The sequence below is a fragment of the Corapipo altera genome, unplaced genomic scaffold (assembly GCF_003945725.1).
Source record: "Corapipo altera isolate COAL_440 unplaced genomic scaffold, ASM394572v1 66, whole genome shotgun sequence".
Taxonomy (NCBI): Eukaryota; Metazoa; Chordata; class Aves; order Passeriformes; family Pipridae; genus Corapipo; species Corapipo altera.
In genome coordinates, this window is record NW_020884924.1 from 1,067,459 (window position 1) to 1,092,642 (window position 25,184).

Here is a 25,184-nt window from a genome sequence, read left to right on the forward strand (position 1 = left end):
TTTAACTAATGAATGCAAAAATATAGTTCCAAGCTTAAATAAGATCTCATCAAAAGGAGAATTTTTAACACATTTTTGTATGGAAAGTAGATGAATGTTTCTTTTGAAGTTTTTCTTATGTTCTCTAAAAATAATGTTTGCAAAAATTTACTTCTTAAATTAATAAATGCAAAATCTTTCTACAACACAACATTCATAACTTCAGAATTATATCACTTTATTACAATTATAATTTAAAATATATTCATTTCTGATGCAAATTGTATTCATAATAATACAAATTTCTTACCTTTTATATAATGAGAATAAAATTTCACTTATATACTTTAAGTTAGCATTGTTGAAATGTCAGGTTATTATTTGGGTTGTGAGAGGTACAGGATGGGGATGAGCATTTTATTATATGTTGGTTTAGTGAGTTCATAATGGGTCCCTGCCTCATTTTCATACCAAGACAGAAAAGTAAAACCAATCATAATTAAAAAGTGCTCATCCCTATTAATCAAACTTTCCTAAAACGTCTAAATCCAGTCTTCAGAGCAGCTTCATGAACCCTTACAGGTAAACCTAAAGAAAACACAACCTTCCTCCCCCATTAAGTGTACTGGAACATCACTTAACTTTTCAAACCTACTAGAAAGATGGAAACTCAATACACTGATAAACTAGAAGCTAGGCAAGTGACATCTGTGAATTAATATCAGATTTTGTTATTTTGATTTTTCAAGCTCCCATCTAAAATAGGTAAATTCAACTAATTTTGCCAGGTTCTCGCAAGAAGTGAAACTCCCTCAATGGAACACTGATGGAGTACTTGATAACCCCAAAGCTTCCAAGGGCTTTTTAAAGGAGCCCAGAAAATTTCCATTTCTTCTGTTGTTGTATTTCAGCTATACCTTTTCATAGTGCCCTCTTGTTTTGCTAGTCATTTAAGATTTCTACCATCTTCACTATCAGCAAATTTAATAAACCCCACTGGAGTTGCAAGTACTGTATTCTTAGTTCATGTGCTCAGTGTGAGAGAGAATTGGCAGGATACAAGCTGACCTGTGCCAACACTATTATTAATTCTTCAGGTACTGTTAGCAGCTTCAGGCTACAGAAAAATAATTTACTTAGAAAAGCAATAGGGACTTTTGTAAGCCCTTACAAGGTGAACAGCCATTTTTAGCTCTAAATACAGACAGACAGTAGTCTCCAGGTAATAAAGCACATAAATCTCAAATTACTATGAGTATTTTAAAATCTGCTTGTTAGGAAACTGCTAATTTTTATTGCCAGATTTTGTCTTCCCTGGAAACTGATGTTTGTTCTAAAGAGTTTCCTGGATTTTGCAACCAAATAGAATTTAAGAACCTGTGGAGATAACAGCCATACACCAATTTTAAGTTTGCACCTTTTCTTGTGGTTTAGAAACAAGACAGCTGTGAATGAGACATGTTTGTAAAGCAAAGCAACAACTAAGCCAGAATTAATCACAGGAAATCCATGTAGAATTCAACAAATAATTTTGGCTGAGTAAAATGGGATAAATATAACAATATCAAATATCATTACTTCAGATGTTCAGAACAAAATCTTTCAGCTCAAAATGTTTGCTTTTCCAATTAACTATTGGGGGTTTATTCAATAATTTCACAATGAAGTACAACGTTTATTGAAACGTTCCTCATATTGAGAGGAACTGATACTTGTATTAATCCCAAATTACTCTGGATTTCTACAGTTCAGATACGTAACCAGATAATATTATTCATATAGATTTATTCATAATCAGAATTCTCTAGATGCACATATTCGAAATGTCTACTTGTCTAGTGTCACTGCATTGTATGATTATGATTAAGTTTAACTCTGTAAATGGACACTAATTGATGACATTTTGAAAGACAGAGGCTAGCCAAGAAATTAGACTTAGTGGGAATAAAGGCAAGAGAAGAAATGTAGTCTCAATGAGGCACTATAAAGTCTAAGATATTTGGAGATTCATATTAAAAATAGTGGTTTTTTTCTGGTCAACAAGTCAGATCAAAATGTGGTTTAGGTAGACATGCTATCGGTTAGTCAAGATTTTTTTACCTATGTCTGGGTTTGAGTTATTAGTTGCAACTAGCAACAGTTTTTCTGAGGAGATGAGCATACTAATAGGGCTGGAGTCATCAGATTACCAGAAAAATGCACAAAAAGACGTGGTTTTTTTTTCCCTAGAGCACATATTGAGGGGAAAAAAACATGGGTCTTCACTTTGTTCCAGTTCAGACTCTTTTCCATTTAAACAGCAGCTCTATTGAGCCATGAATGTGGCTGCCACAAACTGTATACAAAATTGGACCATTTACACATTCAAAAGATGGGTTTGAACACTATTTCATGGATATTAAATGTTCTGAACTTTTTTCTTTTGCTAATTTTGTATGGCTGTTTTAATGCAGCTTGTTTTTTCTATGTACCTGGTTATAGCAATGGAAGATCAATAACTGGTAACAAAGAGACCAAACCAGGTCATTTGAATGTAAAACACAATGTACCACATAGAAGACACTGACTTCACAGATGGAAAATTACAGAATTCTCAGATTCTCAAGAGCTTCAGTCTTGTCTGAGAGAACTCACCACTTGTATTTAGGAACAGCTGAGAGACCTCTAGTGCATGTCTGAGAGACAAACTCGATCTTTATGACTAAAGAATTTGATGATTACTGAAAAACCTTTAATTTAGTTTCATATCTATAGACAATCAATGCAGAGACTTGAGGATAAAAATGTAGTAGCTTAAGCAGGTATTTGTGCTACAAATGATTTTTGTATGTATTTTAAATCATGTGCATTTCAGAATTTAATGAAAGCCTGTAAATTAAGATTTTTTATAAGTTTTACTGATGAAAATATAAAATAGAAAGCAACCAATAATCTTGTTTTCATTGATCAATTAGTATACTATAGTCCAATAAAAATGACATGTTTTAACAGTAAGCTTCACCTAGTATTACAAAGAAACGTATTTGTGGAAAATTTAATGATAAGGGTGTATGTTAAAAATAGGGAAGATTTGTTTATGATTTTACACTGGATAAATTTCCATGTTTTCTGGTTTCCTTGGGTCTTTATATAGAGAAAATCAGTATGTGTTGCTATGTCTCAAATATGAAAGAGCTATAACATGGTCAAAAAAGGTGTGTGGGGGAACAACAACATGTTTTCTTAAGGTTTTGTACTTATTTCCAGTGAAAGACATGTTAAAATACATTTGGAGCCCCTCTAAAATTTGGATGGCAATCCAAAATAACAGTAATCTCCAAAGTTTCCAGGAATCATTTTCAGCGTTTTGGCTACTGTTTGAAAACAAATAAGAAAAGCAAAAACCGTTTTCTGTCTATAAACAAGAACCTTTTCAAAAGATGTAGGTCAGGATTCAGCCTCTCTAGTTAAATCCCTGTGCTTGTATAATTGGTTCTTCTCCCAGTACTGAGTTGTTAATTAAATCTCAGTAGTAACCAACTACTCAGTATGGATTTTTAGTATAGATGGTTTCATTTACCAAATTCTGTTTGTGCTTGTTTGTCTGTTGCAACTCTGAAGTTCTCCCCATTTTTGATCATGTTTTCTTTTTTTCTTTTACTATCTGATAGAAAAGAAGAAACATCTGGATATTCCATCCTTCATACTACATAGTGATTCTTAGAACCAGCTCTTTCTTGAATAAAAAAACTGTCTTTTTTATAGTCACTCTTACTTTTAGAAAACAAGATTAATCCCATAACCACCTTCATGCTAATCACAATTTCAGTCTGCATTTTTACCAGAAAAAAAAAAGACAAAAAACATTTTTGAACTACAGCAACATCTATTGGATTATAAAATCATCTTTGATTTTTTTCTACTGCTATTTTCTTGTCTTTTTAGACTTTTTTTTTTTTTTTAGTTTGCATCTACAGGAAGACAACTGTGACTCTGGAATATCAGCTGCTTCACAACTAAGGAAACTCTTCCATGAAAATTATCTACAACACTAGTTTGCAAAATCCATTAAAAAAAGGGTGCCAAAATAATAAAATAGTCACATTCGGATCTATGAAATTTAGTTGTGCATTTTAATACATACTAAGTATTGCAGAAGAAATCCTCCTGATCCTATGTATTATTGAAAAGCAGAAGTGGGAGGCAGACACCCTAATTCTTGCATTCTTTTCTGGGTAGCTTTGTTATCTCTAACCAAGTCTTTGTTGGTGTTCTACAACGTGTGATTCTAGGCCTTTTTCAAATGACACATTCTTCCCTCAGCGTTTTGTATGTATGTACACTGGCCCTGAACAACTATAAATTGCACTAGGAACAATGCTTTAAAAGCAGGACCTTCAAAACAGCAAAAGAAATAAGTGACAGTGACTTGTTGGCAAATATATTTCAAAGCATAAAACTGGACTGCAAGAGTTCATGTTAACTTGTCAAAAATATATTAATTTTTTCTTTCTTAAACTCAGCAATTTTACCACTCTTCAGACGTTAAAAACTGCTCACAGAGAAACTGCATTTTATTAATCCTATTTTTTTTGCTGGGTAAGCAAACTCCTAAGAACTATCATTCTTGGAAGTTGCCTATTGGTTTGATTCACCTGAACTTCAGAGCCAGGCTTGACTAGTAATGTTTCTTTGAGTATGAACTTTGACTCTCTTTTTGGTTTTGGTTGGTTGGTTTGGGGATATTTTTGGGTTATTCTGGTTTTTGTTAATTGATAGGAAACAAGTGATACAAGCTAAGAAATGAAGTAAGTGATTTTCTGCTCCTTTATGTGCTAAACCGTCTGTGCTGACAATCTAGTGGTCCTCATTATGCTAATTTAAGGAGGTCTATTCTGGTCCCAAGGAAGGAATCCCTGCCGGTGGATTGACCATCTGAGGCATGTTTCCAAGCTTTATACTCTGCCTCTTTCACATGAAAAGGCTGCCCTCATGAGTTCATGAGAGGCCGCTCTAGAGTATAAACAAAAGCCCAGTGAAGTGGGGACCATTGTAAGATTCACTGCAGACGTACACTCTGGGTCCAAACCAAACCAGTGATAGAGCAACACCTAAAGATTACTGTAGAACAGCAACTGGAATTAGAGTGAATACAAACTGCTTCCACCCAAGCATTGCCCACCGTATTTGGGTTAGCATTTTTGTTTGCTACATTTCAGATTTCCAGTTTCCTAAAATAAGGAAGCTATTTTACAGGTAGATTTTCATTTTATTTACATAATATGGTCCTATATAATAAGTGCATAACTCACTCTTACATAATAAGTATAGACAAAATACGTCAAAAATCTTACAAAATTTAATTGTGTAAAAAGATGGAAAATATTAAAACAATATCATGTACCACAAGAAAAAATAAGGGAAAAAATCGTAGTAGCTACTGTACGGAATGTATAATTATGATTTTTTTCATTTTTTTTTTTTCAGGTGTAGAATGAACAGAAGTTTTGTGTATTAGATTTTCAGACTTGCCACTTATGGATATTTTAATATCATGTTCTTCTTTGAATCATGTTTAGGTTTTTTTACTATCTGTAATGAATCTGATTCTAAAAATGTAGCTCCTACAGTCATGTAGTTATGTTAGTCAAACAGTACTTTACCAATTCTTACCATTTTAAAATGGAACAAAAACTTATGCTAGAAAAAGAAAATACTAAGGCTAACAAGATTGTGTTATATGTCCAATCACCTGAGATTTAGGCCCATTCTTTGGAAACTAAAAATTTTTGCTTAGGACTGACAGTGGTACAATGTTGGAAATATATCTTACTATCAAATCATCCTTCTCTGGCTTGTGAAGAAAACAGTTAATTTCAGAGTGATTCCTACCATGCTTCTATATTTATCACAGCAGGACAAGCAAAGCTGATGCAAAGGGAAACCTTACCTTCTGGTAGTTTCAGAAAAGAGATCAAGCCACATGACAACCTCTAATAAATTATGCCTTCAGGTTACAGTTGGTGCATTATTTTGTCACAGTAGTAAAAAACCCAGTGTTTTGATAGCAATTATTGAGCAAATCCTTCAGAGCAAGAACAGGTTTTCTCTTATAGCTTACCTAGAGACAACTTGTCTATCTTTTGACAAGTGTTACATATGTCTGTATTTTCCACCTAAACAAAGGTGGACACTTAATTTCTTCCATTCTTTGAAATCCTTTAAATTTTGAAACACCATTTCTGTTTGGGAAAAATTAAGCAAAAAGAACCTAAACTATTGTAGATTGATCTACATCCTACTGTAATTTTGCAGTAATATTCCTCTTCTGTTCACATAAATTCCTTCCCTAAAATTTGTATGTAATTTTCTTTAATAATAAATTGCAGATCATAGAATCATAGAAGGTTTTGGTTTGGAAGGGACCTTTAAAGGTCATGTAGTTCAATATCTCTACAACAAACAGGGATGTCTTCTACTAGATCGGGTTGCTCAGAGCCCCCATTCAAACTTAATAGAATGATTTTCTCTAATGGGATTATGGTGAACTCATGTTACCATGTTTGATGTAATTTATTTGTAATTGGTAGTTGTCATTTAAGATATCTGAAGCAGGATATGGTTTTGTTTCTTTTTTTTTTTGGTTGATGGGTTTTTTCCCTCTACGTTTGTACATAGCAAATATCTGTAAATGAATAATTAAAAAACTAAACTTGTGCAACTGTCTAAATTTTCAAGAAACATGATATGAAATATTTTTTTATGCAAATAAAATGCCTTTTACAGAGCTCTGTTTAAAATTCCTTTTTAATATGAACCTTTAGAGAATGTTTAAAAATGCATTTTCTGAGATTTTTCTGTCCTCTGTTGTCTCTTAAACAAAGTAAATATTTAATCAAGATACCAGGGGAGAAAGCCACCCGGGCACCAAAGGCTATTACATATCATAAAATGTTAAGTGGCAATATTTAAGTAGGGAAAAAAGTTTTATTTCTACCACGGGATATTAACACCTTCCATCTTTCTTACTTTTGGTCATGTTTCCAAACTACATTTGCTCTTCAAAACTTGAATGTTATTGCAGTAGAAAGTTAAGAAGCACTGTGACACTGATTCAGTATAAATATCTGTAAATTCTCAAATGCATTAAAGATCTATTACTTCTTACCAGCTCAACCTCAGTATCAGCTATCAGCCACTTATAAAGAAAATAACAGCAATATGGATTAGATGTCAGTTGGCAAAATTCTAAAGTCTATGGCAGTTTTCTGTGGGTGAAATGATTCAATCTTTCAAGTGAGTGGTTCTTAGTCCTTGAGAGAGAAGATGTTTTAGGAAGTAGATACTAACTGATGAAGTATGGACTTCAGGCAATAGTTTCATTGAATATACTTTTCAAACAAAGACATTAGGATAAAAAAATCTTTGACACTTCTGACAACCACTAAATATACTTCCTTAAGCTATAAAGCTCTTGGGATGGTGTAAAACTGATCAGTTTTTTTCTCTCTTCCAAGTTATTAAAGGAACCTGTGTATACAATCTGAACATGTTTGCCTCAAAATAAGACTCAGAGGAAGACACAACAAATACTAATAAAACATATCCAAAACTGATATTTCCAGCTCCAAAATAGTCTTATTGACCAGTATTAAATGGCTGTGTTATTAATAATTTTATTTCTCTTTCTTTCAAGACAAACTAAAGTTCTGAAAAATGTTACAGGCATCTGTCTTCTTGTTCTTCTCACTATCATGTTTCTGTTTCTTTATAGAATACAGACCCACTGGACTTTTATACTCCAATTTTTTTTTTCACTATTAAATTTTCCAAGAGTTATAAGTGCTTTGAGAGTGACTGAATAAATAATAAAGATATTAATTTATGTACTTTGGCTGAAATTATGTTGCCATGCAGACCTAAGGTAGATAGGTTCTCCCGTAAGGCTTTAATTAAAATAATTTAATAATATTGTGACATTTAAAATGACACATTAAAATCAATATATAACAGCTGACAGATTTATTTGTTAAAGATAATATTCTCACCACTCTTTGAGCAATATCACTGTACTATCTAGTTAGAGTCTAAAACTTGACTATTGTCCCTCTGAAACATACCTAAAAGAAGGAAATTACCTCCTTATGTTGTTATCACAAGTTCTACTCCAAAATTAACTTAAGGATAGGCTCATTTTCAATCTATTTTAGCTAAAATTACTGTTCTAATATGTGCCTCATCTAACAACACTAATATAAATGAGTTTTTCCATCTATTTGCTGTGCTTTCACCAATACACATTGGTGCCCAGAGTCCAAGTCTTATGAGGAGTGGCTGAGGGAGCTTCTTTGAACAAATTGAAAATTAAATCCTTTCATATTGCAACTATTGAGATAACCTGTTAATTTTGTCTCAATTACTAGGACTGTAATGATGGAACTTAAGGAAAACAAAAACTAATGCACATAAGAAAAAAGACCACAACCACTGGGTGCACCTACTTGAAACAAGAAAAGATCAGTATTACAGTGAAAGACAAAAATTCTTAAAAAAGTAAAAAAAAAAACTACTGAAGGAAATAACAAAAATCAAAAAGACTGGAGCATTCATGAAACAGATTACAAGGATCTTTTATGCTTATAAATCAGTAGTCTTTGAAAAATAAACAAAAAGGTAGATCTCGAGTGGGAAAAAAGTTAAAATGTTCATTCAAATGAGAACATTCAAAAAATTGAACTGAGTGGTTGAGGCAACTTTCACACTAGAATTTACCAATCTTACTCATGACACAATATGTGACACCATGATATTGCTATCTTTCTAACAATTTTTGCAATGAGCTAGAAAGACACTTCCAAATGTCAAACAAAAACTGGGAGAGACACAACCTAATGGTACACCTGCGGCAGGAAAGAAACACAGGGCAAGATTGTCCCTATACCCTGAGAATCATTAATTTTTTCTCGAAGAACTTTGGTCTACCATCTTCCTCTCAACTCACTTCTGAATATTTAAATGGAATGATTTTAGGTTGGCAAAATTTAAGAAATCAAGTTTACTATTCTAATGTATTAGTGAAAGACAATTTTTCAACTCATTAAAATGCTGATAATCTTCTGAAAGCCCTTAATTATCTTTTCAATTATTTCAACAACAAACATGACAGTTTCTGGTCTGCATATAAAGGTATTTCTTCAAAAATCACTTGTTTTTAAAAAGCCAAGGACCCATCTACCCTGCTGGAGGTGGGTAGGTGATAAATGAAAATTTCTGTATATATTTTCATTTAAATGAATAGGTTTTATGTGTCTGCCCCAGACTGGAACATTGCTATAAGCCTCTCTTCAACAGGAACCTTGTATTGAAAGAAAGTATAACTCCTCATCTTTATTCTTAGTACAAGTTCTGTGAGCAGCTAGGATTTAGTTTAGAGAATTTTTTCATACGAAATTATTTCCTGTATTTGTTTCATCACATAGCTTTTTAATTGGATCTTATGCTAGTAAACATTCTTAATCTCTTACTTGGCATTGCTCAGGTTGATAATGACCATGTTATACTGAGATTAAAATGTTTGAAAAATTGTTTTGACTTGTTGTTTGTTTTTTTTTTAAACAATCTTCAGGCTGAAAAACCCTTAGGCAATGCCTTGAGAAACATGGGCTGCTTCCTGATTTTCTTTTCTTTTTTTTTTTTTATTTATTTTCCTTCAGTTTTAAAGATACGTAAACTTAATAAATTCCCTCAGTACATGAGCAATGGAAAAAATAGAGTTGTTAGTAGCAGTCCTTGAATCCTGACAGAAAAGTCAATTTGCAGGACTTGATTAACAAAAACAGATATTCCAAACAAAAATCACTTCAAATTTCCCTTCCTTACTTGTTCATACACCACACTGTGAAATAATATATTGTTCGTATAAACAATCCAGAGTGGCAGTAGAACCAGGGTCTACCAAAATAAGGAGGAACAAATTGCACACTGAGTGATTTATTATTGAAGAAGTTTTCCTTATCTATGATTTCAATTGAAGAAAAACCCTCTAAGTAGTACTTATATCTGACTTTATTATTTTCTTTATTAATTTCTAGTGCAAATCTGTAAACATTCATTGTTATAGCAAAATCTGTCTTTTATTTCATTTATAAATCCATTAATTTAAAAGCTGTCTAAAGCTCTTAATGATTAGTCACATTTAGTTGAACAAGAGAAAAAAAAAACAACTCACCACTACTCTTCAAATTTGAATCATGTTGGTTTTCATTTATCAGTAAACTGTCAGGAGAGCACAGGAGAGCACACGGTCATGTTCAGAGACCACTACTCACTCCATTGAGTTTGATGTTGTATGAACAGAAAATGGAAATGGTCTTAAAGGAAATTTAAACAATGAATTATTGTACTAGAGAAAAGCACACACCAATCACTTAGGTTATTAGCAACTTCATATAACAATACATGACAGGAAAAACTTAAGGAGACCTTTGAAGAGAAAATAATTGAAAAATGCTCATGCATTTGTAAGTAGGCTAATGGGTAGCTGCAGGAAAAGCTTGCTTTACAGTACAAAGAAAGGGAGCCAGTGAATGGATGGACAGAGAAGAATTAAGTGATTAATTTAACTGAATGCAAAATGATATGTTATCAGTACTCAATGGACAGACATGAAGCAAGATTGCATTTGTCTACATGAAAGATGAACTCGTAAAAGTGATTGATACATAAACTGATATCTTGGTATATTAGGTACAGTCTCATTTTGTCTATAAACAATTAATAACCACCACATATCCAAACTTTCTGTATTTTGTATGGCTGGAGTTCACCATAGCAGCCTTCACAGTGCTGTTTGTATTGGTAGCTAAAAAGATGTTAATAACACACCAGTGCTTTGGCTAGCACTGAGCAGTGCTTGCACAGGATTGGGATTGACTCTCCAACCCCTTCTACAAGACTGGTAGGTTGCAGATCAGCAAGGAGTTGAGAGGGGCCATTGGCAGGACAAATGACCCCAAGGGATATTCCATGCCATATGATGTCATGTTCCTCAATAAAAGCTAAAAGAAAGGAAGAAAGGTTGGAAGAGGCATTTGTTACAGAGACATTTGTCTTCTAGAGTAACAGGAAGCTTTTGGAAAGCGGCTAGACACGGCCTGCTAATGGGAAATAAGAGAATAAATAATTTTGCTCTGCTTTGCTTCATTTTGCTTCCATGTGTGGCCTTTGCTTTCCTTCATTACACTGCCTTTATCCTGATTCATGAGGTTTTTATCTTTTTTTTTCACTCATCCTGTTGAGGAGGGCAAGTGAGATAGCAGCTGATGTGCACATGGCAGCCAGCTGAGGCCTTATTTTTCATTGCTCTTTTTATCTTATTTTTGTAGAAAAAGTTGTCTTACATCGATAATTATAACTTAAAGAATCAATCTCCTAAACACTCATCTATCATTTTTGTAGGGATGTCTCAGTTTTCTCTGCTAACATCTTCATTAACTCCATAATTACCCTTCTTGGATTACTTAATGGGATCATTCTGGAATGATGATTCTTTGAATCTTAAAAGAAGAGGAAGTGTTACCGTAACCATGCCACTAGAAATTATTAGGAAGCCCTGAAGTGGAAGAGTAGAAAAACATAAATCTCTTCCCCCAAAAGCTATCCAAGGAACTGATTAGCTTACCTGACTAGGTATTCTTTAATTAGAGAATGGAATATCTGCTGAGTCAACAGGCCCCATACTTGACCCAAACACGACAAGCAATGAGCCAGATCTCCCAAACTCTACCAGATAAGGGAATACAGACTTGTAGGAAACAGAGTTTACTAAATTCAAGTCTAAATACTGAAATTCCAGGTGGAAAACTCAAGACAAATTAGAAGATAAAACCTTCAATGAATAAAAATTTATATGTATTTCTGTCCTTCATTGAATTTTAGTCTTTATCATTATGAATCATTCAAAAGTCAAAGGAAGAAATGATAGAGGAAGACTGCTAGATTCACAGAAATTTCTAAGAGAAAAAGAGAATGTTGAACGAAAAATGAAAGGAAAGCTTTCCTGCCTTTGAGGTGTATTTTTGCTATAGTAGGGTAATCAAATATTTCTATTAGAGAAAAATAAATTAATGAAAAATATATGTATATAGGGTAGATTTTCAAGTCTGTTTCATACAAGAAATTATTCATTTGAAAAAAAAAACAAACAAACTTGTTATGCCAGGTTTCTTAGAACCTGGAATATATTGTATGGCACATGTCAAATAGGAGTACAGTACACAACAGATATACCAGGACAACTTAATGTATCGTCATGTTATCATTTCCCAAATAATCTCACTTAGATCAAAGTATTTCATTGTGAAAAATACAACTGGCAATGATTAGAGTACACTGGTGAATCATCATAAAGGATACAATTTCTCATCTATTCATTATAAAGGTGTATACGCCAGTTTAACAGAGAGTAAGAACTGTGAGACAGTTTACAAGACTGCATAACATAAATCATCATACTTTAAACCTATCCAAGACAAATCTTGGAAAAATAAAGGGTAGTAAAGCTTCACGGTTTAGTAAATCACCTGGGTTATTTGGTAGAATTAGTCTCTGCCTTGATTTAAGAAAAATCTTTGACTTTAAAATCCTGTATAGAGTCAGTCTTTTATTATGCCCATACTGGATTTTTGAATAGAAAAACTATTTAAACATTTATGCATGTAACCTCAGGCTGTATGCATTATGAAGTTATCCAGAGAAGATATTTGACAATTTCTTCCTCTCTCTAATACTCTGTCATTCTGGTTGGAGATTGTCTGTGCCTAAACCAAGTATTTGTCTCTCCTTTGGCCTACTGTTGCAATCATATTTAAAGAAAGAAATTTAAATATCTGAAACTGGGTATGCAGAACACCAACTGATGGCATATAATATGTATTACAGAGCTAATAATTCTTATATTACTAGAAGCATTATCTTTTAAACATAAGCATTAGTTTCTATGAAAGGACTATAAATCTATCAGCACGACACTTAAAAAGGCATTAAAGTCTTTTGTCAATAAAGTCTTTAAAATACTGTGTGTTCAAAAAATCATTCAAAGTGAAACATAATCAATGTGTGAGGATAGAAATATTTAATCCTTCTAGAAATAATTAAAATACTGTAACTACTCTAACTGTGAACAGAAGAACTACAGTAGATTGAGGACAGTCACTCAAGAAGTAAGTAAACAAACAACATCCATTACAATTCTTTCTGAAAAAGTGCATGTGAGGACAAATGTATCAACATGTGTGAGATGCTTGGATACTATCATCATTCACATTATAAGAGGAAAAATACTAACATTATTTCTTCAAAGGATATTTGTTGTTTCCAGAGAAACTCCTTCCAATTCCATTATTTTTCCAACCTTTATTTTGATTCAAATTATTGTGTGACTTGATCTGCTAGTTTTAGGATTTATCATATATTTTTATATTCTACTGCCATAGTAGCCATCATGATAGAAAAGAAACTTGCTTAGTACTGTTAAAACAAACATAGTTTTGAAAACGGACTTTTCACACACTTTATGTATCAAGTCTAATAGCCTTATATAATAAAAAAAAAAGGAAACAACTACTTATAATAAAATAAAAATAGTATCTCTGAAGCCTTGTATTTCTTTTAGGAGGTATTATATTTGCATTAACACAAGTCATGATTGGCAACTGATATGTTATATTGGGTTCTGAGGTTTGAATTAAAATAAAAAATTGTTTTGCACTACAGAAATTATGTCAGAGTAGATCATTTACCTTCTTCCCCCCCCCTTTTTTTTATGTTTCACAGCTTTATGTCATGTTATAATATAACAGAAGCTGTGGCTGACAAATAAGATAAAATACTATGCCAGTACAGCAGCCACAGAGCACCTTAAGCCAAGAGCATCAATTACAACATAAATGTACTGCAATGACAAGCACAATTACAATAAAAAAATCTAGGATGCACTAAATATGTGATGAGATATTATTTCCTTAGATACTTTGATAATAATCCAATTTTTTTTAAAACCTGTATATTTTTATATATTTTAATGGTTTTATATTTTCCCTTGTGATCCAAATACTGGTATCTGTTCCATAGATTAGAAAATTTGGATACAAATTTCTGTAGTGTTCTCTTTCTCAAATTCTGGTCATGTAGTGAAGTATTTCTTTAGGGTATGGTTTGATTTTTTGTTCATAGAATCATTGATATCTAAAGCTTACATCTTGAAAACTATTTGTGAAGGCCATCTAGACCAGCCTCCTGTTCTAAACAGGTCCAGTGAGACCAGATGGCCTAGAGCCTTATTCTCTTCTGTTCTGAATATCTCCATGATAGAGATCCAACAGCCTCTATGGGCAATCTGTGCTGGTGTCACACCCCACTCAGGGTGAATTTCTTTTTCCTTAATATCTAACCAAGCTTTATTAAGCTCCAAGTTCATTTTGTTGCCTCTCGTCCTACTACTGTGCAGCTTCTAGAGAAGACTGGGTCTGTTTTCTCTGTACCCTCCCATCAGGTACCTCTATACAGAAAAAGGCTCTCCCCTCAGCCTTCCATGACCCTGTCACTGACCATCTTGTACCGTGGAGCCCAAAAGCAGATGTTGTACTCCAGGCACAGTCTTATAAGTGCCAGAGAAGAAGAATTATTTCCCTTGACTTTCTGAATACTTGCTGATACAGCCTAAGATGCAGGTTGTGCAGAAAGCACAACCAAAGATGTGCCCTCATCTCTAAATCACATTATCTGTTTAGGTGAAAGAGATAAGGCTTACAATAGTCTTTAATTCCTGCGGGAATACATTCTTCTCGCAGGTCAGCTCTTTCTCTAACACAAAGGAGTGTTGCCATGGCTAGTCTATGTTGATAATACTAGGCTAGTTTCAGACTTTTCTTACAGCAAGGTAACCTCTGCTATAAAAGCAGCAGAATGAGATCAGCAGTAAATGATACATAAGTTTCACAGCTAGTAAGTATTTACAACAAAACAGCAAAAGTCTTTCTTTAAGATTCTGCTTTGTTACTCATCGCTGTAATGCACTTCTTCCAGCACACAGTGTATCCACTTAGTAAAATGGATTGTGCAAAATGGGCATCTGTGACTTATAGCATGGCTTTGGGCCAAAGGTCCATGGTAGTAGCATTGTAACTGCACAAATAAAACCACTGCTGAGATGTCACAACAAGAGCGAGCAACTGAGGGAATCATGAATGACACAGACATTCTTGGGCTGGTTTTTGTCACTAGTTCGTGTTGCTGCAGGAAAGCAACTGATAAATTATTGATTGTACGATGATGAATATTGACAAACACAGGAATGAGAAAGTATGACCTATGAGTTTCTCTCAGGGTATCACAACACCATCTTCAGATAAAGATAGGTAAGGAAAGCTTAGTGCATGGAAAAGGAATCAGAAAATATTCTTAACATTACCACTACACTGAGAGTTGCTAAGGGAAGGTCCTAACTGTTGTATATCCCTGTTTCACCAGATGTCACTGAGGGACACCAGAAGACATTGAGATGTATATTCTAAGATAAAAACCCTGTCAAAGCAGGAAAAACAGATTTTATAAAATTTAGGAACAATGTTTTAAAAGAAATGGATCTATAAACCCACAATTCTATGGTTGTTTGCTTACAAACTCTCTTCTAGCACATTTTTCCAGCTGCTGCTTCACTCTCCTACTCTTATGTTGTGCTCCCTACCTTACCATTTTCATCTACCAAGCAAAAGAAAATAAAAATTTTGGTGATAGAATAATTACAGCATCTACTGTGACTCTGCTATCTCACTTTTCATCTGATCTACCTACTTAAAGTGGAAGAGGGTTTTTTTGTTTGATTGGTTGGTTTTTTTTGAGAAAGGAAAAAACTTAGTCTGGCAAAAGAATAATTATCATCCATTAGACACTTTTGAAATTTTTGTTTTAGTTTACTTTGGAAAGAGGACAAGCTTATACAAAGATTATTAATTTTTTAGTGCAAAAGATTGAAGTTTTATACTTTGTTTGCAATATGGGCTATGTGATACCTGGTTTGTGGAATGAATTTGATTAATTACCATAGTTTATACTGGTTTTACTTCAAGCATGAAAAATAAATCCTTTTAGTTCATCAGCAGTTTTTATCTTAGTAATTGTGTAAGGTCTAAAGTATGCATTTCTAAATAAGCAGAAAGGACAAACCCGTTTTTATGTTTTTAGGTTTAAAAATAAAACACTATTTTTGTGAATATTTATGCTGCTAGCTGACAGCTCAGCATTCTCTGACCCATGCTCCCTTGCTCTGAAATATGGTTTCTAGTCTGAGGTGACAAGTTCACTAACTGCAAGGATTACAGAACATCTATTTTAGTATTCCCCACTGATTCCTCTCAAAATTGTATTATAGGATTTTTTCAGTATTCACTTGTCATGCAAGACACCTGAAAGTCAAGATTCCAAGAATAACAGTAGTTAGGAATGATTTTCTATACACATCTGCGTAATTATTTAGAAATTCTATATCTAGAAAAAATTATTTAAAAGTAAAATTAGGAAGCTTAAATTAGAGAAGGTATAATAAAGCAATACACTAAACTGAAACTTTTAAAATGATGGTAGAAACTTCTAATGGTGTCCACAACCATTCACAGAATATTTCAACAAGCCAATTTAAATTTTAAATAATCAAAAGTGACACTGCAAGTTGCATCTCTATTATGCTTGTCAGATGCTCTTAAATGTGATCAAGAGGGTAATTCGAATTTATAGAAGACATTTTTCACTAAATTCTTGTTTGAACTTCCTGGTGGTAAAAAGGAGAACAAACCAGAATAAAAGAAAAACTTACTAACATGAGCATATTCTGATTTTACCAGTCTGTGGTCAGCATGCTAATAGTCTCCATAGTTAATAGGTTACTTCTCTAAGATGAAGATTTTTACACAACTCTCACAGAAGGATAATACTAATGTGATCAGTAAGTTAGTTGTTACTTAATCAGACAAAGATCTATTGCACTGCTTCTAGGCAACACAAAGTCAATGTAATGTTGGTGCAAGTTTGCTAGTTTTTGGAAATATCTTAATGCAATTTCATGGAAAATTAACATTTGAAGAACAGAGAAATCTCTTGCAGTCCCACAGTCAAGGATTATTCTCCCCATCTTACCCCGACGAATTTTTAGAGAAAATTCATTGCAGTCCACCTAGTATATCAGTCTAATTTGGAGAAGAAAAATGTAATGTGGTGCTTTCAACTTCTGTCGAATCATACCAAATTTCAGAAGACAAATGCTATGACTAACAGATGAAATAAAACAACACTCTCTAAGAGGATTGGAACTACTCACTGTGGGTGAAATGAGAAATCAGTGAATATTGCTCAGTTGTACAAATACGTGTGTGATGCTGGAGAATAACATTTTTGAAATTGTGATCACTGACATTGCAAAACTTATGAGATTATTTCTGGCATACATGGATAAACAATATTGTATGTGGCCTGTGGGGCAAATACCATGTATTTTCATGAGTTCACAAAAATCCTTACCAATTCAAAGAGTAAACCCTGTAAAATGATAATCATCTCTGATGCACTGATGGGCACAAAATTTCAGGACTTTTCTTCTGTTGTTTGCAAAGTAAACTAAAAAAAGTTCCAACTAGCCATGCATTGAATACTAGTATTTAAATAGGATGGCCAACATGATCCAACATAAACTCAGAATTTTTAAGGGAGCCATAATGAAGACCACTTAGTAGTTCCGTGTACTAAGGGGCTTTGTTAGTTGCTGTGTGTCTACAGTAGGACTACATTTTTTTTTTTTAACAGCCTTTTCATGATGTTCCATGCAAGTTTTACATATGTCAACAGTGATGGCCAAAGATGTTCTTACGCAGAGTATAAATACGATAGGATTGATCTTTCTTCAGATCAACAGACATCTAATAAGGCTATTATATTTTAAATGTATGATAAAATAAAAGAATAAGGCAGTTTTATTTTATAGAAATTCTCTTGACAGTCATAACCTCACACTATAAACAGAATAAAACTTTAGGTGAAAAATCAGCAAACTACCACTGATGAACTAAACTTCAAGGCTTCAGGTTCTTGTCCACAATCTCTCTCTCACTGCATGGCATTCAGAACATGACAGCATGAGATACTCTGCATTAATGAAGTTTCATGCTAGTGAAATGAGATAATTGCAGTTGTGGTATACAGCACACACAATTAAAGGTTTTAGTGACATGCTATGACATTGTTAAAAAAAAAAAATTACAAAATTTAAACTAGCATAGCACTTCTGAAACACATTTATATTGACACAACTCAGAAGAGAATCTTCTCTTCTAGAGAAGTCTTCTAGACTTCCATGTATGTAGGTTAACAATGAAGAACTTTGTCCATAGTAAATAATTTTTTGCATTAGAAATCAGAAGCCAAGAGAGTTTGTGAATGTTTCTGATAACTACTAATTTAATCATTTAAGGTCTCCCAGGAAAGAATTTGGACTAACATCAAGATTAATCTTTAAAATACTTTTTCTGATGCACCATGAATATGATTACAACAACCAATAGAATAAGAAAACTGTGTAGTCAATAAGAATTAATTCCTTTGTTTGCTGAAATGTATAAGTAGTGAAAAGTTTTGAACAACCTCAGGACCTCCACCACTGAGAAGCCTGGGGTGAAGAAGGATCAACGGGACACTGCTGGTAGTGACTATCTTCTGCTTGATCACCATCTCACTCTCTTTATTATATTTGAATTACATATACCAATATCTGATAGTTAATATATGTATGAGCTAGTTAGAATTAAGTGAAACACATACTTCTCCATGTTGCATGTTTCTTGATTTACTCCTTCCAGATATTTTTCATTCTTCTTCCCAACAACTTTCCTAGTTCTTTTCTGAATCTGAATCCATTTTATACTTAACATTCTAGAAAGATACTGTAAAAATATTAAGGCAACAATACACTTGCAATAGAAGTTTTGAGGTTAAAAAAAAGTTTTATTTATAGTATTGGTGAAACCAGATAAAAGTAACAATTACCTTTTTTTGATACAGGTGATACTAAAATCCCTTGTAAACATACTATCTAATTTCACCTTTATGTGCTTCAGTATTATTCCTGTCTACATTTCTTCCCACTCTTGATTTATTATTTTTTTAACCAGAGGTACAATATTTCCACATATTGAATTGATGCTTATACTTTTAACTCCTAATTTTCTTTCTATGTTTTTAGTCTGAAACAGAACTGGCTTATGACTTTACAGGTGAGATATGCTATTAACTATATATCCTAAAATGTTCCAAAACCACAGGAGTTAATCAATAGTTTAAAATTCTGCTCACATTTTCAAAAAGATTCACAAGTTTGGGAAAAAGGAGAATTAGATATTTTCAGTCCAATTTGCCTGAAAACAAACCTTGTTGTGAGAATTTGAAAAGCAGCAGAAATTCAATCACTGAATGGTCTCTAATGTTATGTTCTATATGTAGATATATAGAGAGATATATAGAAATATGTATTGGTCCTAGAAAATGAAACATCAATCTTTAACTCTTATCTGGAAAAGATTTAATATATTCATAATTTTTCGCATCTGCATACTGTAACTGCATTCAATCTGAGAACTCAACACTTCTCCAAAAGCATCTGCAGGAACAGATGCTTACATAATTTTATAGAGTTCCTAGATGCAAAACACTATATAAATTGTCTAAATTTCTTCACGGAATCTACTGAGAATGTTAAGCTAGGTAATACAGCTATAGGATTTGCAAATGTAAAAAAAAACCCTTAGAAATGAACCTTCCTTTGCATTTTCTGTATTTATATAGACCACATATATTTATAGTGGGTATGTGTTCATATATCCACAGATTCATGCTTACAAAGAGATGAGAAACATCACAATTATTTTTACATCCATATATATTTTATATATAATTTTCTCAGACAAGGATATTGCATTTAGAAAATACAATGATACCATTGTATTGATATCAGATAAAAAGAAATTTTCTGCTTTGTACTGGGCTTCAGGAGAAGAAACCAATAAATATGCATGTGTAAGAAAAACAGTTCAAGTTACCAGCAACCACAGTAGACTTTTAAAAGGATTTCATTTTTAAGTTCCTTGTTTTGATCTATTTTTTTTTTTCCCCAAATATTCACTTTTGCAGTAAAAACCAGTACAGGTCATTCCTGAAATGACATTTTAAAATTCAAAGCCAAATACTATAATAAGGTAATTAATTTCCCTTATCTAGGAAACAGTTCTAAACCACCTCCTTCCCAGAGCACTAAGAATATTCAAAACCTACTAATTTTAAACTTTAAAATGTAGTGTGCAAATTGTTCCTACTATAATATTGCAGTATTGAGTCGTCTAATAAAAAAGTTGTTAGTGTCACAATAAACAAGCTACACACAGTGAGTGACCTGCTAATCAAGTGAAAATGAGAGAACCTCTGAAGGCAAAAAAAAACAAAGTCTAATTTTTTTCTCCCACTTCAACTGCAACAGGATTAGAACAAAATCAGACTGAAAGAGCAACGTCAGACTTGTAGAATTAGAGCTTGATTTACCCCATCCTTTGTGGAATCATGTGTGTCTGTCCAGAAAGAGCTTAAAATGTCACAGTATCAGAGCAGTGGTACGTAAGACTGGTTCAAGCGTAAATAATAGTTCAGGACACAAGAAGGTAGCAAGTTTGTTCTAAACTAGAGGGTAATTAGAGAATTATCAAAGTACATGAGTTATTTCCAGCTGTTTCATATCTTCCACTGCCCTGCAAAAACCTAGCTGAAAGATTCCCCAAGGAGTTCTCCTTCAGGCACAAGGTGCAAGGTGTCAGCCTGGATCTGGGGCCATGCACCGCAGCACAGGTACACTCAATCCCACACATACAATCACAGAGTGGCTCACAGCAGAATATATATCCAGAGGCAATACTGTCTGCTCAGCCTCCCTCAGGTCCAAACAATGGAGAAAATCAAAACCTTTCCCCACAAAACCAAAAAAATAATCTGTGGAAAAAGCTTTCACCTGTGAAAAATATATTGAAAAAAATTTAAATAAAGACAGAGTGAGGCTTTTGAGGGAAGAATGTCATAAGACCAACTGGCTGGCTGCCAGATTCATGAGTCTAAACATTCAAAAATTCTCTGTTTTCTGACTGTGATTTGATTCACTCTTTAAATGAAGTGCCCCTGCCCATTTAAAATCAACAACGACTAAAGTTTTAACACTAAATATGGGGGTTTTGAGAAGTCTGAAGGGAGAAAGAACACTTAAAAGAAGTGAATTAGAGAGTTAAGAGGTCAATCAAGTTTACTAAAGATGTGAAACTAGAATTCAAAGCATAGAGAACACTGAGGTAGGATGAAGAAAGGACATGCTTTTCTGAAACAATAAATAAAATCACAACTATCACTAAAAATCTACTTAAAGTTACATTTTTCCCCATAATTTAATTGGATTTAAGTGACTATACAAAATTTGTCTTGATCTTTGATATTGATCACCTCTTTCTGAAAATGCTGATCATCTCTTCTGAGGAAGATAAAACACCTAAGTAATGTCCTGCAATTCCTATTAGATTCTAAGCTCTTAAAAAGGCACCCATAAGGAAGTTAAGTTCTGATATGGAGTTTATGATGGAGTGTGTCATGTTCTTTCCAGGATGGATTTTTCTCTCCGGTAAAGTTACACTTACATACAATCATCATATTATATGGATGGTTCTATGCATATAGCTGAAGTTTGCATATTCTGTTCTCAGAAGCCTTCCAGTCTGGTTTTAAGCAAAAGGGAAGGACTAAACCTGACATGCATTATTTTTAATTTTCCAGTTAGCCATTTGTATGTCTGAAGTTCTCCATTCAGCTCTTGTGTGTTCACGTACCTATACACGCCATCGCCAGTTACGCTCCAGTGGAAATAATGTAAAGGTTTTACACAATTCCACCAGAAACAGATAGCTCTGGATGTTGCAGAGGGCCAATTGGCCAGGAGGACATAAAACCTTCATTAGATTAGTTCACCACAGCAACAGCATAATCTCATTGCCTTTCATAAGGCTTGAAAAAGAGAAAGTACTTCCAAAGAGAATTTTAAGAAGGAAATCATGTCATTTGACTGCTAGTGGTGGTAAATCAGAAACACCTTCCTTTGGCAACTAGAATTAGTTTAATACTGTAAGTCATATATCCAAAATGAGGTTCAATTACAAAAGAGTCCTCACATTTTAAGACTATTCTAATTTCTAATTCCGTTACTGAAAAGCTTTTTCTCCTGTCTAGGACATCTACAGGCAACTTTGCCTCAACTGCACCCTACTGTTGGCAATGCAAAAGACTTTGTATTGTTCCCTTTTTTAAAGAATGGAAACACTGTGTTTATTATTTAACCAGTTTTGATAGTGTGTCTTTGAAAGGAAACTGTTGCATATTTCTTGAACAGAAACTTCACGTAATTCCTCTAAAGACAGATAAATTAAGTTGCAAATATCTAGCAGCCCAATATGACCATATAAGTAACTATTTATTTTCATTAATTTTTCACCTGAATAGTCTAGCACTTGAAAATACTTCCAAGTATGCATACATATAACTTGTCCATAAGACAATGGAAAGAAATAAGTTTTGGCTGCTTCATCCTACATCATATCACTTTGTCACCTGGTTCCTATAGTGGTTTGGCACCTTCAGGTTCTAGAACAGTTATTTCCTTTGTCCATTTCCCTCATGTATCCAGGCCAGCATTGAGTACCTGAGTGCCTCTCTGCACACCAGTGCATATCTGCAGCCAATAAAGACCTTTAGCTCTTCCCAGCCCTTGGGAGGTGTAATGGTTTTGAGTTTAGGCCTTCCTTCCTGGTTGCCAGGAAGGAAGGAAGGAAATATTCCATCCTATTCCTTTATGTAACCAAACATATAAATAGATGGAAAGAGAAGCCTCTTCTCTCTCTTCCCTTTCGGTAGTGTTTGGAGACAGCAGACTCGTGCAGGTCAGTCTTGGTCCTGTGGGGGAGCTGAGGCTTGGCTGGGCCTACGGGGCATGTTGTTTCTGTGGTAGTTCAGCGTGATTTCTGTTGTCCCAAGGAAAGTAGTAAGATATTCTTTTGCTAATTCTTTAGTTTGCTAGATCCTGAGTTTTTTTGATTGTGCGTATCTGTTTTGGTTTTGTCTCTTTTTTCCCCCCTTCCCTTTCCCTTCCCCTTTTGGGATTGTATATGGTATTTCAACTGTATATAACTGTACTATACATAAATACATATATATTTTAACTAAGTTGGGCTAGTCTGGATTTTTTCATAGTTTTTTTCCTCTTTTACTCTTTGCCAGAGGTTTTTGTGCTGGGTCTTGGGGACTTGGGAGGGAGCCAAATCAAAACTTAGACATCAAAATGTGGTTTTTTCTTTCTTTCTTTCTTAGAACTGCTGTCAGAGTGTTAAATAAGAACAGATGAACAAGAGGAAAAAGATAGATATAGTAATGTATATGATAACAATAATGAAAAGGAATACACAGTGTCTTTGTGAGGGATGATGGGGTTGTGGAAGAAAAATGAGAGACTGACAGGAAAGAGGCAGAGAGATATTGGAGAATGTACTTCAGCTACTTTAATTCTATTTTGCCAAAATAGAATAGCCATGAATGCAGTTTAGCTGATGACAATATCTACTCAACCTGTACTGTTTGATGTTATAAAACAGAACACAGTTGATGCTAGATCTGCCATAAAGTTGACAAACAAGTTAATTATTTAGGATTAAGATTTAGTTAATTAGGTTTCTGCTGCCTTCGAATAAGCTGCACTGTAACTCAGTAAGTCTCATGGTTTGAGGACAGAATGCCAGGAATTGCTGAACACAAATTAAACTTAGGTATTTCTATTAGCAAGACTTGTCCAATATATACTCTCTTTTATTTTGCAGGCACCTCCACAGTCAGTCTTCTAGGGAGAGACCTAAAATTACCTCCATATGCATTTCTCCAGAAAAAAATAATCTTCATACCAATAACATCTAAGAGCTCCTACCTAGACTAGACTAACAGTTTAAGCATTGTATGACCATATGAAAAAAGGTAACCAGTAATTATTATTTTTTTTAATTTGAACTAACAAGACAGATTGCAGAAAGATAGTATGCCCATTTACACAATACTTTGTGACATTAGGAAACGAAGGTGTGGAACAGAAATCGAAATCTTCTAATTCCCAGTGTAGTACCTCAACCAAACTCCAAAGCTGCTTCCTTCTAAAGCCAAAAAACTTAGTACCCAAGGCTATATCTTTACTGTATAAATTAAAAAAAATAAATAATATTTTTATATATTATAAATATTTTTTCGCTATGTATGCCATTTGACATTCTACTTCCATAATTATCAGCTTTCATTCATTTTAACACATGTAAATATAATTACATGAAACACATAACATTGGAGGAAATATATAGAAACAAATTTTAAATTATCAATTATTTATTCATAGATTCTCTTGGAATCAGAAGAGATGTTTTAATTAAGAATAACTAAGAAATTAACTAAACTGTAATTATATTTATCCATCTAGCACTGTATTGTATTGAGAAATCTATGTATTTCTCAAATTCTTCATGTAAAGATATGCGGTCATCTTCTTCCAGAAAAAGGCCTTAGAAGAAGGCAACTAAACAACTAAATTTTTTTTTTTTTTTTGCTCAGTGATGGACTCCCTTTGGTAACTGCTCAATAACTCTGTGATTGTTTGCTTTGTCACATACTCATTTCCACAGCCGCTTAATATTCAATTATCTTTTTCTTTAGAAAACAAACACCACTAATACTGCCCATTAGTGTCTGCATATGTTAAGAGGAATATCTCCTTGTTTCAGTCATAGTTTTCTTTTTATTGAGAAGATACCTTGTCAAAAACCTTTACAGAGGAATCTCAATAGAAATTTCAATGCTTTATTGTTTCATTTAGTTTGAAAAGATGATGTTGGTAGTGGGCATGTAAAAAATTTTGGCAGCTCCTGTTGCAAAGGGGGTTTGCTTTAACTTCAATATCTCTTAGGGGTTTGCCTGCTTGAATTTATTTCTTTTTGGGGTGGGGATTTCTGTCACACATAATGATCTTTATGATTGCTTCATATAGGATTTATCTGCAGAATTACTCTGTGACCTTTATA